This window comes from Ziziphus jujuba, chromosome 12, assembly GCF_031755915.1.
Source record: "Ziziphus jujuba cultivar Dongzao chromosome 12, ASM3175591v1".
NCBI classification, from domain to species: Eukaryota; Viridiplantae; Streptophyta; class Magnoliopsida; order Rosales; family Rhamnaceae; genus Ziziphus; species Ziziphus jujuba.
In genome coordinates, this window is record NC_083390.1 from 3,887,103 (window position 1) to 3,905,416 (window position 18,314).

Genomic DNA, 18,314 nt, shown 5'->3' on the forward strand with positions numbered 1-18,314 from the left:
AGTCGACATGTCCACATACTCAGCCCAGCCCAAGTTTAGATGGCCATTCATGAGACATGTTTTATTGTTTATTGTTTATTATTATTATTTTATTTTATTTTTTAATTTTATTTCAAAGATTACATGTTCTTTCAATTTTTATTTTTTTTAATATTTTGCGAGGGGTTTGTGTAAGTACATGTTCTTTCAACCGTTTATTATTATCCAATGAAAAAAAAAGTTTATTATTATTATTATTTTTTAAATTTTATTTGGAAGAGTACATGTTTTTTCTTTCTTTTTTCTTTTTTGGGGGTGGGGTGGAAAAATATTTCTGGTGCAACGGAAGCTTGTACTCCCGTTGTATTGTAGGTTTTTCTACTTAGTGTGGTTTAAATACATGTTCTTTCAAGTTTTAAAATATGTATATTAGATAGGAAATATGTTTTCCGGTTGTATTGTAAATTTTTTCATTGGATGAAGGTGTAAATACATATTCTTTCCAGTTTCAACCTTTGGACATATGCCAAATTTTTTTTTTCTTTTTTGAGTAAGTTGAGGGACTTCAGGCAGACGGGGTGGTGAATAATTTCGAGTTGACGGGTTTTTTTTTTTTTTTTTTTTTTTTTTTTTTTCGTAGTAAATATTTCAAGTTGACAGGTTGGGCTCATAAGCCTCTAGCCACTGGTATAAGGAGATTTATCTAACTTTTGCGTTCTTTATTTTGATATTATCTTTAAAGCTTCTCTCTTCTTTTTCCTTTTTGTTTTGTTTTTGTTTAAATATAGAAAAGAGAAAAATTGTCTTGATATAAATTTGATAACTTTTTAAATCCATTTTTTATTTAAATCAAACCATTCATTGTAAATGAAGAGTGGATTTCTTTATAGAAAGTGATATCAATATAATAAATATTTTAGATGGTTGCTTTTAATTAATTATTATTTTTATTGTGAGGACATTTAGTTAGTTTGAAAGCCAATACCCTGTTTCTTGAAAGAAAATATGATTAACAAAGCTGTCACATTGTCTACTTAGGGAAGAAAATTTGCAAACTAATCTACCATTTAGTGCAAATTCCATATTTATATCGGTAATTGGTATGTTTCCCCCTAAACATATTTTAGCACTTCCATTTTTTTTTTTCGGTATTTCAATCATTGAATTTAAAATTTTCTTGCTTAAATAGTTTTTAAATTAAATTTTACTTACATAAATGGTTGTTAAATTGATTATGTTTTGATATTTTATGAATAGAATTTTAAAGAAAATTCAACTTCAGAGATTAAAATGCATAATAAAATAATAATAAAATTCAGGAATTGAAATGCTAAAACATATTTACTTTGAAAAAAATAAAAATAAATAAAGCGCCAAATATCCTATATAGATATAGTAAGTGGCAAAACTTGTATTTTGTTTGTTTTTTTACCCAATAAAATTCAGAGTTCCAAAATGTTCCATCCTCATACCTCCCCATCCCGCAACATAAAAAAACCAATCATAACGTCATAAATAATAATAATAAAAAAGAAGAACTTCTTAAGTATTAAATAATTATAAGGTGATTAGAAGACGATTTCGGAGGACGATTTACATTGTCACGTCATATATGATATAGTCGGAATACATGGTTCATATTTTAGGATTATTTAATGCAAATAGAAAGTTGGATCACCTTGAACTTTTTTTTCATTTTTTTTAGTTAATAAGCTAAGACCACCTAAAACCTATTCAAACAGAGATGAACCCTTTTTGACTAATAGAGACACCTAAAACCTGTTCAGTATATGTTTTTCTCATTTCCCTAATTTCGGCGTCCAATATGTCCTCATCTTCCTTTACCACTGAACCATACCACAGGGTGTTGTCAAATGCTATTACTACACCAAACTTTACAAGTTTCAAAACTGGCTCATAAAATTTTATGTAGTCCTCTTTGTTACCATCCACACATGCAAAATCAAATCCCCCTTCTTTTTTTTCCTGCATTTATTTAAAAGAATTTTTTTAAAAAATGAAAAGAAATAGATTGACGTTGGCTTGAATCTTTAATTAATTTCTTAACCAAAAAATTTAAACATATACATTTTGGCCCATTAACTATTACATATTTTGCATTTTACATCAGGGATTTTATTTACACTACAAAAACTATAGTTATACTATATTCTATATATATATATATATGTACTCATATTAAATTTGATTTTTATTTTTTACATTAATAAAATATGTTGGTTTTGTCCTTAATAAAACAAAATAAAGTTAAATAGGCTACATCTTTAATTTTCAACAAAAGAATTAACAGATCATATCTTCTGCTATTTTTTATTAATTTATTTTATTTTTTCTTCTGCATCGTTTTCTTTCTTTCTTTCTTTCTTTTTTCTTTTTTCTTTTTTTATAAAGAATATTTTTTTTTACCCAAAACCTGGCGACAAAATGTTACATAGAACGCTACTATGCAAAGATAGCCCTAACAACTTAGAGATTGACCAATCATTCTACCGCAAATAAACAAACGTATAAACAACTTTTTATTAGAGACCAAAAAAAAAAAAAAAAAAAAGGGACAGAGGATATCAATTTAGTATACTGTATAGAAAAATTTGATTTTTATTTTATTTAAATATTTATAGTATTTTTGACATTTTATTAATATGCATTTTAAGAATATAAAAATATTATGTGTAATGTGGTTAACAATTTTTATAAAAGGAATATAATTACCTTTTATCTAAACTACAAACAGTTTCCCGTTGCTCTTTTTTTTTTTTTTTTCTCTTCTTCATTTTTTTTTTGGTTTTTTTTTTTTTTGTTTTGTTTTTTTTTTTTTGTTTTTGTTTTTGTTTTTGTTTTTTTTTTTTTTTTTTTTTTTTTTTTTGTCTCCTTTACCATGATTTCCTAACCCAAATTTTACAACTGAGAAGATGGATTTTAGCTAGGTCAAGTTTGAACATAAGTTTTGGAGGTGTACTCTTTTACCAGCATACAACATATTGCACTTTGAACTTTTTTTTTATTTTTTTTTACCTAATTATACATTTTTAATAGATAAATTTAATGAGTTAACAAATGAAAATTCATATAACTATATTGAGAAACATATGTATACTTAATTTTGCCAAATTTATTAGAAAAAAATGAATTATTTAACTAATATGATATGAAAAGAATAGTTAATAGAAGGAATTTGATCCTTTTTATGATTTGAAGGGCTAAGTTTTAAAAATGTAATAATTATATATATTGGTAAAGTGTGATTAACCCTAAAATAAAATAAAATAAAATATAACTTACATTGTTAATGAGCTCGTTTATAGCAGAGACGCCATCAGAGTGAACGAAGTTGATCTTATGCTCTACGCCCGCTGCCCCAATGAACGGCAATCCCACCTAATAGGCTTCTGTGTCTATATCAATGGCTGTTATCTGCACAACCAAAATATGTAAAGTTCCATTTTTCCCTTTTTGATCGTCTATCAATAGCATACAATATTGTACATAGATGGTATCTTACTAAAGTTTTAGGAATTTAAAAATATATATTAAAAAAACTTGTTTGATACATGTTTATATTTAGTATATTATTGTTGTAAATACATGAGAAAGACATAATAAAGATGAAAAGCATGTTATGGAATTCTTAAATTTAAATCAGTAAAAAAATATTACTTCAAGTATTTTTGCTTTTAGCTTTCAACAAATAATACTTTATTTTGAAGCAATATAAATTTAAAACCTTTTTCAAAAGAAAATGACTCACTCATAATCTGAACTTCTTAAGTATATAATAAAATGTCCCCAAGGAGATAGTCTACTGGCAGCGGCTACCCACCAATGGTGAGAGAATTCAAATTCGATACAGCCCAATTGTAATAGAAATAATAATAATAATTACCTGACAATTGATAATGTATAAATAAACAAAATAAAGTGCAACCACACAAATTAAAATAAAAAATAAAAAGGTTACTTTGCCGTCAGCAGGTAGCGCAAGAGCGGTTGTAAGAAGAGAATAGCCGGTGAAGACTCCAATTTCCGGTGTATTTTTTGCATTCATAACTTTCACAAACATTGACAAGAGCTGCCCTTCATCCGCTGGCACACTAATTGTCCCCCTTTTTTTTTTTTTTTTTTTTAATATATATATATATATAATAAATCTAAAAGCAGGAGTAATAGTACATTTTCTTTTGAATCCTGAATATATAGCGAAGTTAATTAACAAAAATCCCTGCCCGCCGTGAAATTAAATAATAATAATAGTTAATTATAATAATAAATTAACTTACCCACGTTGTTTATAAATCTTGAGGGTGGCTTCCCTCAATCCCTTCAATTGCTCATGTTCCCTTGGATAAGTGTTTCTCTCAAGTATGTACTACAGTATCGAAAATCGGTATGTCTTTTCAGGATCGGCAAATTAACAAAGTTACGATATTGCAAAGAAAAGAACTGTGAGTTTTCAACAAATTAATGAATAAAAACACTCCAGAAAAGGAATCTTATTTTAGATGTAATGGAAAAAATTTTTTAAAAAGAATTTGAAAGAACAAACATAGAATTAATTGGAAAAAAAAAAGAAGGAAAATGGTTTGGAATTGGATAGAGGTTAATTTCCATAACTAATTAAAGAAACCTGCAAAAGGGCTTGGCTTTTGAGTATGTTCTTCTCCAACGAAGTATCTGCCATTGGAATCACTCAACCAGTCGCAAGCTACCAAAGAGTGACGCTCAAAAAGGGTAAGCTTTAAGTTAGCAGGAACAAATCCTACATTAATTTTGATGTCCAATGGAGGAGCAAAAAGCAGCGAATGTGAAATGGAAAAACAGCGAATATGAATATGAAATTTCCATCCGTTCGAAGGTTGTTGTCTATAGCACGTTTAAATACGGGACGGTCCAAAATTTGGTTATATTTTAAAATAATTAAATTTGATTGTATCAAATTTAAAATTTTTAAAAATCTTTTTGGTGTTCAGTTTCAGAATTAAAAGTGCTTTGACTTTAACGAAATATGATAAAAAAAGAAGAAAAAAAAAAAAAAGAAAATTGGTAAGTGTTAGATAAAAAAATATAAAAGAAATGACATTTCTAATAGTTTAAGCTTTTATAAGAGGTTGTAATTCAATTTGGTATTAGATCTAGAAATTTAAAAAGTTCTAACACTAGACACTCAATGATAAAAGATAATTCAACTATCCAAAAGTTTAGATCCATTTGGGAACACAAATTTAGAAGTCATTGGAGTTTAGTAAAATTGATTTCAATATGCTTATTAAATAATTTGGTTGAGAGCTATTTTAAAATTTCTAATTCTTCTATAATCGGCATAAACAATTTTATATTTCCAAAATATCCTTCTTTTATCCTGAAAATTATACTATATTTATCATTATCCTATAAGGCACTCCTACTCAAATTAAAACTTTTCTATAAAATAAGATTCAAACAAAGTAATGGATAACTTAGATTTTGTAAATAATAAACTTTTATACATAAATATTTTGTAATTTTTAAAAGTAAATATATAAATATATATATATATATATATATATATTGTGGTGTGTGTGCGTGTGGTTTTTTTTCCTTGACCATAAAGTGTCCCCATATCTAATTGGATATGAGTCTAATCCCTTTTTTAGGATTAAAACATTGACAGATATCGCTTTTTCCAATAAAAGCTACTCCTACAGTCCTACTCTATCTAAAAACTTAGGCTCAATATGAGATCGACTCTAGAGGATCAAGAATCAATTTTACCCACAATTTTAAGAGTCATTCTTCTCTATCTAAAAACTTAGGCTCAATATGAGATTGATTCTAGAGGATCAATAATCAATTCTACCCACAATTTTAAGAGTCATTGGTGTTTGGCAAAATTGCTTCCAATCTTCTTATTAAATAATTTAATTGAGAGATGCTTAAGAAATTATGATTACTTCATATTCAGCATAAACAATTTTATATTCCTAAATATCATTCATTTATCATACAAATTACATTATATTTATTTTTATCCTATAAAACACTCCTATTCAAATTAAAACTTTTCTATAAAATAAGATCCAAACAAAGCAATTGGCAACACATTATATTTATTATTATCCTATAAAAACACTTCTACTCAAATTAAAACTTTTCTATAAAAAAAGGTCAAACAAAGCAATTGGCAACTTAGATTTGATAAATATGTTTTATTATTTTTATAAGTAAATATTTTGTAATTTTTAAAAGCTAAATATGATTTTTATTTTGACGAAAGGGCGTCCCCATATCCAATTGGATATGAAAAGATTAGAGCATTAATAAGTAGAGCTACTCCAACTTACTTTGACTTGGTAAAATCTTTGGGATTGCAGTCTGCTATCAACTAAACCAATACCTTATTGGCGGTTTTTACGTTTTTTTTTAATATCTATACATAATATATTGAATTATGAATTTAGTATAGGTTATTGATAATATAAAATATTAAAAAAATTCAATTCAATTTTAATAAATAAAAAAATACAACATAATTATATATACATTGTTTTTTCTAAAAAAATATAAACTTATTTGTATCATATGTTCATTTTAGTAATTGTTAAATTTTATAGCAATTTCACAATTAAGGTTACCAAATATTTATATGTAAATTTTACTTCTTGCAGCATTTCTTTTTTGGTTTTGAAAAACCGTTTATAACACAACCAAAAGACCTGAAGGAAAAAGCCTTCAGTAGGAGTTGGCAATCAAGCCACTCTCCTGGGTTACAAAAACAGAAAAAATATAAGGCAAGGAGTTCAAAGACACATAGCCACAAAAGTCATTCTTCTGGCACCATTGACAAACAAAATGAGCTAGAAAATTGGTTTCCTTGGGGGACCAGGCAAACTGAGCACTCTGCAGCTTCTTTGCCAACCTTTCAATGTCTTTAAAAATTCCTTCTGCAGCCTAGTGAGTAGTTTGAGAGTTGGGGTGGTTTATTTTTTCAATCACGTTCCAAGCATTTGAGATGCAGCAAACTTTGGTCCATTTTCCTTCGATAGCTAACTTTAAAGCTTGCAAAACTCTATAAGCTTCTGCCACCTCTGGAATATCATATTGAAAGTGCACTGCCATAATTTTTTGAACTTCACCAAAATGGTTTCTGGCAACAATGTCAATCGTACTTCTTCCTTGTGTAATTGCGGCATTGGAATTGATTCTAATGCATTGAGATGGAAACTTTTCTGTATTGAGAAGCTTGTTAGAAACTGGTGTGGGAGGTTTTGGATTGGGATTGATGCTAGTGTGCTTTGCCTCTTTGAATCTGTGATTTAGCCACGCCATAGTGCTATCTAGAGAAAAGCTAGCTTTTCGAAGAGTGTTGAATTTCTAGTTTTCCATATATGTTCTAGAATGATCGTGGCATAGCAAAAGAAATCTTCTTTGTCATTTGAATGAACCGGAAGCACTCCCGTAGGATTAGAAATCAGTCTCAACTTCTCTTGAAAAGGTTTATTACTCAGAAACTCCCATTTGATACTCCATGGCATGGCAAACCAAATTGCTTTAGCCACCTGACAGTGAAAGAACACATGGCACTCAGTTTCCAAGCAGCCACAACCATGAATGTAATCCTTCCATTGCAGAGTTAACTTATGGGAGATAAGATTTGAAGCTGTTGAAAAACTATGGTTAGATAGCCTCCACAAGAAAAATTTTAGTCTTTCATGAATTTTGGAGTGCCAAACTTGCTTCCACCAAACAGCATCAGAATGATCATAATTAGACTAGAATTCCATCTTATAGGCGGATTTGACTGTATAATAGCCATTAGAATTGCCAAACCAGATTAACCTATCCTCCAAGTTTCGGTTTGTGCAAGGAATTTTGCAAATGTAATTAATGATTTCTTGGTCAAAAAGATGTTCAAGTCTGCCCATCCTCCAAGAGCCATCTGAATTCAAGAGTGATTCTACCATTCCGCAGACTTGATTTGCTTCCTCGGAGACGAGAGTAGGTTTGAAATTTGGGTTGTTTGGAACCCAAGAGTCATCCTAAATGTTTATATTAGAACCCGTACCCACTTTGTAGCACAGACCATTTGAAATGAGCTTCCTGGATGCGAAAATTCCTTTCCACGACCATGAACTATTTTTCTTCAACCTACACTTCATAAAGGAACTCCCAAGGAAATACTTGGCTTTTAGAGCTTTCACCCAAACCTTGTCTAACTCTAAGGCTAGATGCCATCCAATTTTACTCAAAAGAACTAAATTCATGTTTTTTGGTTTCCTGATGCCTAGACCTCCGGCATACTTGGGTTTGCATATTTTTTCCGAAGATATTGGGATAAAGATTTTTGAAACCTTTATTTCACAAAAATCTGTTGGCTGTTATTTCGATCTCTTTACACCAATTTGCAAGGAGCCTAACAGCCGATATAGTATAGAGTGGAGTGGCGCTAACAACAGATTTTAATAAGGTAGATTTGCCTGCCTGAAAAATCAGCTTTGCCTTCCAACCTTGAATTTTAGCTTCCACCTTGTACTTAAGATCTTCATAATCCTTCGAGTGATTTCTACCGGTAAACAAAGGGTTTCCTCGATGTTTGGTTTCCTTCGGTAGTTCCTTTAGGCCAGCAATCTTTTTAATATTTACTTTAATTCTCCCTTGAGTGGACTTCGAAAAGAAACAACCAGACTTAGAAAGGTTTATTTTTTAGCCAGTCCACCTACAAAACATATTTAAGTAACTGAAAACCTCCCTAACTTCTTCTGTATTTGCCCTGCAAAGTAATAAAATCTCATCTACAAACAGAAGATAAGTTATCGCCGGGCTACCTCTGCCGATCTTAATGCCATGAATTTTTCCATCTCTTTCAAGTCTTAACAACATCCTGGAAAGCAGCTAGGTATAAACAATGAAGAGAAAAGGGGACAGCGGGTCACCTTGCCTTATTCCTCTTTACATATCATTTTACTAAAAACGCTCCCATTGACAAGTAAATCCACCGAATTCACAAAAACACAGCCTAGAATCAGAGCATTGAACTTGCTGGAGAATCCAAACTTGGCAATGATTTTTGTTAACATACCCCAATCGATTCTATCGTAGGCTTTCATCCAATCAATTTTGAAGCCGACCAGACCTGCACCACGCTTTCGAGTCTTCATAGTGTGCATAATCTCATTCATTAGAATAAAATTCTCCCCAATCCATCTGCCCGGAATGAACACCACCTGAGAAGGAGATATTATTGTGTCCAGAACTAGTCGAAGTCTTTTAGCCAAAATTTTGGATCTTAACTTGTAAGAAGTGTTGCAGAGGCTGATTGGTCAGAGTTGATTGAAAGTTGAAATCTGTTTGGCCTTAAAGATGAGCACAATGAATGATCTGTTAATGGAACTCGGTATGTTGACTGTACGGAAAGCATTTTGAACCATTTTAATAACTTCCTCTCCCACAATCCTTCAATATTTTTGGTAAAAAAGAGCAAGCATCCCATCAGGTCCAGGGGCTTTGATGGGATGGCATCAAGCCTAGCTTTGTCCAGATCCGTAATGCCTCCTTGAATGTAGTCATCCAGACAATCACAAAATAGTATAGGTTCTTTTTGAAAAAGCTCCGAGAACTTTGAGGTCAGATAGGATCCAATATCCGCTCTAGAATCCAGCCACTACCCCGAATTGTTTTTGATAGCATGAATAGAGTTCTTTGATAGCCACTTCTTGCATCATTTCATGGTCATAGTTTACCAGACAATTAATTAATTCTTTTTTTCTACACAGCCAATGCTTTCTTTTAGAAACTATAGCAATACCAAATTAGTGAAAGATGCTTAGAGGGTGGGTCATCATTCCTTTCCTTTTACACTTTTTCTTAAATACTCTCTTGCACATGTATTTTTCTGACACACTTCCTCAATAGTAACTCTATCTCTTTAGGGCTTCTTTTTTTTTTTTTATCGCTTTTAGAAGAAATAATAATTATACTTTTCAAAAGCTTAAAATAATAAAAATGGATCATCATTTTTTTTATACTTTTTCTTTAACATTTTGGCTCCTTTTAGATCCTTACATGTGTTTTTTTTTTTTTTAAATATATATATATATATATTTATATTTTGGATGAAATTGTTGAGATCTCTAGAATATTTGATTTTGATTTTAAATTGAATTATCAATTTTTCTTAAAGACTATTAAAAGGTGGGTCAACCTGTTTTTTTTTTTATCGTTTTTGAAAAAATTGATAATTCAACTTTCTAAAAACTTAAATTATTAAAAAGTGGATCATCATTCTTCCTATGTAAGGCTTCCTCTTTTTGAGTGTTTAAATACATATTTTTAATTTTAGATATAACTATTAAGACATTTTAAATATTTGATTTTAATATTAAATTGAATTACTGTTCTTTTTAAAAACTTAAACTATTAATTGGCATAGTATTATTTATAGTTTTCTTTTGCCTAAGGGTAAGTTTGACATAAGCCAATAATAAGGATGTGACATAAACTCCACGCTTGCATGTTAACTGTAGGCCATTGATCCAGAGTCGTCTCTGTTTTTTTTTTCTTTATTATTATTATTATTTTTATGTTCGGTTGCTTTTTATTGTGTAAGTTGCATCCGGTACTATCTATGAGTAAATTGTATACATTTTGGTCATTAGATTTTACCGTCCTAACTATACTGGATTTTGCCTCCTAAAATACAATACTTTTTACATTGCTTCATAAACTATTTATTATATTCTTATAGAAAAGTTTATAAACCAGCAATAGAAATGGCTATGGACCAACATGTCTCAGACACAACCAAAAGATAAAATGATGCAAAGGGGTTTTCTACTGGAATGGATTAGGTTTCCCACAGCGCCAATGATATTGTTGAAATAATGTATGAATATATATACATATATATATGACAAAAATGACTCTTGTGATAAAGATCTGCAGTTGGAACCTGCGTAGGATAGGTAGATGTTACTCTTTAAACCTTCCATTGTGAGACTACATCTTCTTTACTGACTTATGGTAGATGCGATATCTTTGAACCATTTTGTCCTTTGTGTAAATGACAACATAGCCCACATATGATTCCTTCCTGGTACACTTCAGTTCTCACTGTTGTGTTCATTTTGGCCCTGAACACCTCCCTGGTTTTGCGAGAGTTTCTAAAGAATTGTGCTCTCAACAATTCTTCTTAGAAGCGGCCACTCTTCTATCTCACATAGGTGATTCCTATTTCCAATGTAATCAGCATGATTATGCATAGATTACCAAAACACACCTGTAGGAATCATTAAAAGCATACTTTATGATTAACCTATTTTTATCACTGTTTCATCATAGGAATGGACAGAGGATTAACCCCCACAGTGATCCATACCAATCTTTACAATTGCGTTGTCCCATTGAACCTAGATCTTGGGATCTCCAGTAAACTAGGTTGGGTTTCCATCATATTGACTTTATTCACGGGCTTTAATCCCATTTCCCTTGACGACTTCTCAACTAATTCTCTATTTAACCCTTTGGTTAGCGGATCTGCAATGTTATCTTTTGACTTTAAATAGTCTATTGAGATATTGAGATTAATTATCTGATGGAATTGTGTCTACGATGAATGTGTTTAGACTTTCCATTATACATAATATTCTGTTCCCTGCCAATCGTAGATTGACTATCACAATGTAAACTTATTTTTGGCACAGATTTAGGCCACCTAGGAATGTCGTCTAAAAATTGGCATACCATTCTGCTTCTTCACCACATTTATTTAATGCGATAAACTCATATTCCATCGTGGATTGAGCTATCACAGTTCGTTTTTAGGACTTCCATGTCACGGCTGCACCTGCTAATGTGAACACATAGCCACTAGTGGACTTTGAGTTCTTAACATCTGATATCCAATTTGCATCACTGTATCCTTCTAATACAACAGGATATCTTGTATAGTGCAGACTGTATTGACGAGTATATCGCAAGTATCTTAGTACTCTAACGATCCATTTCCAATGATTTTCATTTGGATTACTCGTATATCTACTCAGTTTACTTATAGCATAGGCTAAGTCTGGTCTGGTGCAACTCATTAAGTACATCAGACTTCTAATCACCTTAGCGTATTCCACTTGAGATACACTTTCCCCTTTATTTTTGGATAAGTGTAAACTTAAATCTATGGGTGTTCTGATTATACTAGTATCATTATTACTAAATTTAGCCAGTATTTTATCTATATAATGAGTTTGACTAAGAATGATTCTATTCAAAGTTTTCGTGATTTTCATATCTAAAATTACATCAACAAGTCACATATCTTTCATGTCAAATTTGGAATTTAACATGACTTTTGTAGTTCGGACCATATTGTCGTTACTACCTACTATAAGTATGTCATCTACATACAAACATAGAATGACATATCCATTCTCTGTATCTTTTACATAGATACATTTGTCACATTCATTTATTTTAAATCCATATTTTAGTATGGCATTATCAAATTTTTGATGCCATTGCTTTGGAGCTTGTTTAAGTCCATATACGGACTTTACCAATCTACAGACTTTCTTTTCTTGTCCTGGAGTAGTGAAACCCCCAGGTTGTTCCATATAGATCTCTTCATCTAGATCTCCATTAAGAAAGACTGCTTTCACATCCATTTGATGTACTGCAAGATCCTGCAATACAGCGATCGCTAGTACCATCCTTATGGAATTTATCCTCATTACTGGAGAATAAGTGTCAAAATAATCAAGGCCTTCTTTTTGCTTGTATCCCTTAGTTACAAGCCTTACCTTCTATTTATCTATTGTTCCATTTGCTTTCATCTTCCTTTTAAAGATCCATTTGTAACCCAAAAGTTTACAACCTGGAGGAAAATCTACTAATTCTCAAGTGTGATTCTGTAAGATGGAATCAATCTCACTTTTTACAGCTTCTTTCCATAAATTTCCTTCAGGAGAATTTACAGCTTCTTGGAAGCTTTGAGGTTCACTTTTTAGCATATATGTAAGAAAATCCGGACCATAGGATTTTTCGGTTCTTACTCTTTTGCTACGTCTAATCTCATCCTCAGTCTCATCTTCATTCTCTTGCTCTTGATCACTATCGTTATCATCATCACCGATAGCATCGTAAGTTCATTTAGACGAACTCTGTCCTTCTTCCACTTTATACGGAAAAATATGTTCGAAAAATGATGCATTTTTCGATTTCATTATTGTGTTCTTGTGAATATCTGAAATTTCTGACCTATGTACAAGAAATCGATACGCACTACTATTCTATACATATCTTATGAAAATGCAATCAACAGTTTTGGGACCTATATTTACCTTCTTAGGTGTAGGTACCACTACTTTAGCTAGACACCCCCACACTCGTAAATATTTGTAGGAGGGTTGTCTTTCCTTCCACAAATCATAGGGTGTTTTTACCTGATCTTTTTGGGGCACCTTATTTAAAAGGTCATTCACTGACAAAATGGCTTCCCCCCACAAGTTCTGAGGTACTCCAGAACTTATCAGCATTGCATTCATCATTTCTTTCAGAGTTTTATTTTTTGGTTCAGCCACACCATTTGATTGTGGTGAATATGGTGGAGTAACTTCATATATTATACCTTGTTGAGCACAATATTCGCCAAATAGAGTCACATACTCCCCACCACGATCATTTCTAATCACTTTAACCTTTTTGTTAAGTTGATTCTCAACTTCTGTTTTATAGAGAATAAATTTCTCTATAGTCTCATCCTTACTTTTTAGCAGGTATACATAGCAATATTTCGTGCTATCATTAATAAAGGTGATAAAATATTTATTACCACCTCTAGTCGGTGCAAATTTTAAATCACATACATCACTATGTATTAAATCTAAAGGTTCATTATTTCTATCAATTATTTGATATGATGACCTCGTTGATTTTGCTTCCACATAAGTTTCACACTTATGACCATAATCAATTTCAAACGTGGGAATATGATTTAAGTTAATTAACCTCCATAGGGAATTAAAATTAACATGTCCTAGTCTACCATGCCACAAAATGGAAGACTCAAGCAAGTAAACAGAAGAAGTACTAGCTTTACTCATTTCTTTAGGCTTTACAGTCATTACATTGAGTTTAAATAAACCATTGACTACATAGTCCTTTCCCACAAACATCCCAAATTTGGACAAAATAACCTTATCTGACTCAAACACTAAGCGAAAATCATGTTTGCTCAGCAATGATCCAGATACCAGATTCTTGCGAATGTCTGGAACATACAGTATGTTATTCAAAGTCAGCTCTTTTCCCGAGGTCATCTTTAGGATTACTTTGCCCTCATCTTAGATTTCTGAGGTAGCCGAGTTCCCCATGAACAACTTCTCCCCATTCTTCTTGGGTTTGAAGGAAGTGAACATACTCTTATCTGAACACACATGGCGGGTTGCACCAGTATCTACCCACCATTCTTTAGGATTGGATCCCACCAAGTTCACCTCAGATATCATACAACTAAGGTCAATCTCATCAACCTCCCAAGTGATGTCCTCTATCACATGTGCCTGGTTCCTCTTTTTTTTTAGCAGTCTGCATTCTGTAGCTCTGTGACCCATCTTGTCACAGTTAAAGCACCAGCCTTGAAACTTGGCATTTTTGGAGATTCCTCCTTTAGGCCCCAACTTAGAAGCTTTTCCAGTCTTCTTCTTGTTATTAGAGCTTTGACCATGCTCCACAACATTAGCCTTCAATTTGGCCTTCAAAGCTCTCTTATCAGACTTTCTATTGTCATCTTCAATGCGAAGCTTGCCAATAAGAGCCTCCATATCCATTTCCTTTCTTTTGTGCTTTAGATAATTCCTGAAGTCACTCCAACTTGAAGGTAGCTTCTCAATCATACAAGCCACTTGTAAGACTTCATTCATGATCATCCCTTCAGCAAGCATTTCCTGAATTAGCACTTGTAACTCACGTACTTGGTTCATTAATGGCTTCATATCCACCATCATGTAGTCCAAGAATCGGTCTGTAATAAACTTTCTGGACCCAGCATTCTTAGTAGTGTTTCCCACAGCTCCTTAGCTGACTTCGTGCCACAGTATACTCCGTACAGGGCATCAGAAACACCATTCAGGATATAATTCCGACATAGATAATCAAAATTATTCCATGCATCCACCGTCAGAGTGTCTCCCTATCACTCTCTTCACCACTGGGTGGCGCATCTTTAGTCATGTACTTCGCAATTCCCAGGGTGGTCAGGTAAAATAACATCTTCTACTGCTACCTCTTGAAGTTTGCTCCATTAAACGTCTCAGGCTTTTCTGCATGACTAGCAGAAGGAGGCATCTGAATCCCAGAAATCTGCGTAGGTACAGTCCTATTGTCTCCACTCGCCATTTCTGTAAAATCATAGAACAGAAATCAATTAGTTGTTATTTTCTATCTCAACAAACTAATTATAAGCAGGATGGGTCAAAAAGTTGATTTTTTGTTCCGGATGAAATTTCTGGTTGACCGTGGTACCGTAGGGAAGTACATGATGCCCCGAGTTCGTAGACTAGTAGCACATCAAAAACGGAGCTACGGTTTGAAAGTTATGAGCAAAACAGTTAAGGTCCAAACTGTCCAAGGGGTGCCGAAGTTGACTTTTTGTTCATGCAAAGATGAGCTTTGACTCATGCATAGTTGTGAAGTACTCGTCGATACGAGTTCATAGACTAGCGGCACGCTTAAATTGGACATCTGGTTAAAAAGTTATGAAAATGCAAAGTTTTCCGAATATCATAATATTTTAATATATTTTGACTTGAGTGAACAGTATGTGCCACATGTCACATTTTCAGTCAATCCCATGAGTGAACAGTGTCACCCACGGGTGGCTTTTATGAAAATGCGTGAGCCGGGGGAGGAGAGAGAGAAAGCGAGAGCTAGAGAGAGAAACCAACCGGCTACCACCGCTGTCAGGACCCGTCCAAAATTCCTCACCGGAACCCTAGACAAGCCCTGATCCCAGGGAAACCCTACCACAATTTTCCTGCACTGAAAATACACTTCTATATACACCATCTTATTCCTCCCACATTACTACAATTTGAGTTCCACAACTGGCAGCACTTTGATAACAAATTATATAAAAGGCATATAATGGAATTAATTTAGTAAATAACCAATTAAAATATACCATCATAGATTCTCGTCCGTCCATACCACCCACTTAGTGCTGCACATGTCAAATACACTTCAAATATCATTTTACAAATATGCCAATGCGTAACATAGAAAGAAAGGCAAAACAACATCACATTAACAATAAAAAAAACTATAACAAACGTTTTAATGATAATGGTATGAATGTAACTTGCCTGAGAGCTATTATATTCCCATACATGTATTAATGTAACTTGCCTGAGGGCTATCATATTCCCATACATGACCGAGGGCGATCACCTATCCAAAGGCTACCACATAACCACACCTGCCCAAGGGCTATCTCACCTATCCAAAGGCTACCACTTGTCCGAGGAGTATTATACTTGCCCGATGGCTATCTTTCTTACCCGTAGGTTGTGATACTTATCCGAAGGTACCATATGATAGTAATAATAATAAAAACAATAACAAAATTAATATTAAAGATCTCATAATAGTGTTAATAAAAATAAAAATAAAAATAATAATCAATATTATTTACTAAAAATCTTAATAACTGAGAATAATAACTGCGATAATACTTAATAATAGTTTTGTTAATAAATACCATTGATAATAACAATAATAACAACTATAATTATAATAATGATAATAATAGAAATTGGAATTACAATAAAAATAATCATTATAAATAATAATAACAATCCCGATAACAGTGACAATAATGATTAAATAAATAGTTAAATACAATTAATAGTAATAAAAATATAATAACATCGATTAAGAACATTAGTAAGAAATTAAATCACAAATAGATAACATAACATAAATACATAAAATCATATCTTAAAATCCATAGCATAAAATGAAATATGCACGTTCGTAATGGAAATACGTACGATACTTTCTAACATGCTACGTGATTCATGATTCCAGCTGTCACCGGCACTTTGCTACCAATACAAACCAGGGTGGTTGCCTATATTGGCCGTCCGATCCCCTGGACTCGTAGGCAATCTAGTTATGAGGCTAGCTCTACATGGACCACATTAGTTCGCCGCCTTTGTATGGTGCGGTATATACAGTATAATATCAAATAATATAACATACAAATATATGTACGAACATATAAAAAAATACTTGATGCACCATAATATATACCAGTGGTGCCCGAAGGTATCCAACATCCCGAGCACCGACTGACAGGAGGTTAAAGAGATAAACTTGTATACGGTCGCTTCGGCGTCCCGACAGTGCCGCTGCTTAAACCATCATCCCGACCATGAAAGGGGGGGGGGGGGACGGCTTATGGCCAATATCAAACTTGTTTGCCCTCGGTCCGATGGCAACTCACGGGAGACATTACAACTTGCGCGCTTATCATAATCACATATACAGTACAGAACACCGGTACGTGTATGGGTGCATCTTAAAAAAAACTATAAATTTCATAATATTATACAATATTAAATTTAGATAAAATATAATCCAATTAATATGCTTTTATCAAATATACCAAAATTATCCTCAAGGCCACATACAAGTAAAGATACAGAAATACATTAGAGATATAGCAATACAGTTTATTATAAATCATCCATAGATATCTACGTATATATTCACATATATATATTTACATTTTCACACATTTAAATATATATACACGGTAAAACTTTTAACAAATAATTTAACAAACCCAATGTCCAGATATATATGTATAAATACATTTTGACATGCATAATCGAAGGCTTCAACAATACATACTTATACATATATACATACATATATATATATATATATATATAATATATATATATATATTTATATATACCCATTCACACATCTCAATACATATTCACATATCACCATGTATTTATATACATTACCGCACATGTATATATATATATATATACATATATTTACCAATATTCCCATACACATGTATACAGAAAAACACACACACACATATATATACATATAATATACAATTTAGTTTAAATCTCCATTTTTCATATTTAATTTAATAATTTAATCAAAAATAACAACCTTTCAAATACACATCCATAATTTACAAACGAGATATCAATGCAAAGCTAAAGATACAGAGAATACAATTCTAACCTTTGATTGACTTGAAACTACCGGAAGTTGCCGGAATTTTCGTCGGAAGCCGCTGCCAACTTACCCCTCCTTTGTACGCC

At 32.2% G+C, this 18,314-nt stretch overlaps 1 pseudogene; it reads right to left on the bottom strand.

Moving 5' to 3' along the window:
- Positions 1-1,713: 1,713 nt before the first annotated feature.
- LOC107428325 (putative caffeoyl-CoA O-methyltransferase At1g67980) lies at positions 1,714-4,678 on the bottom strand (annotated as a pseudogene).
- Between the last annotated feature and the right edge of the window lie 13,636 nt (positions 4,679-18,314).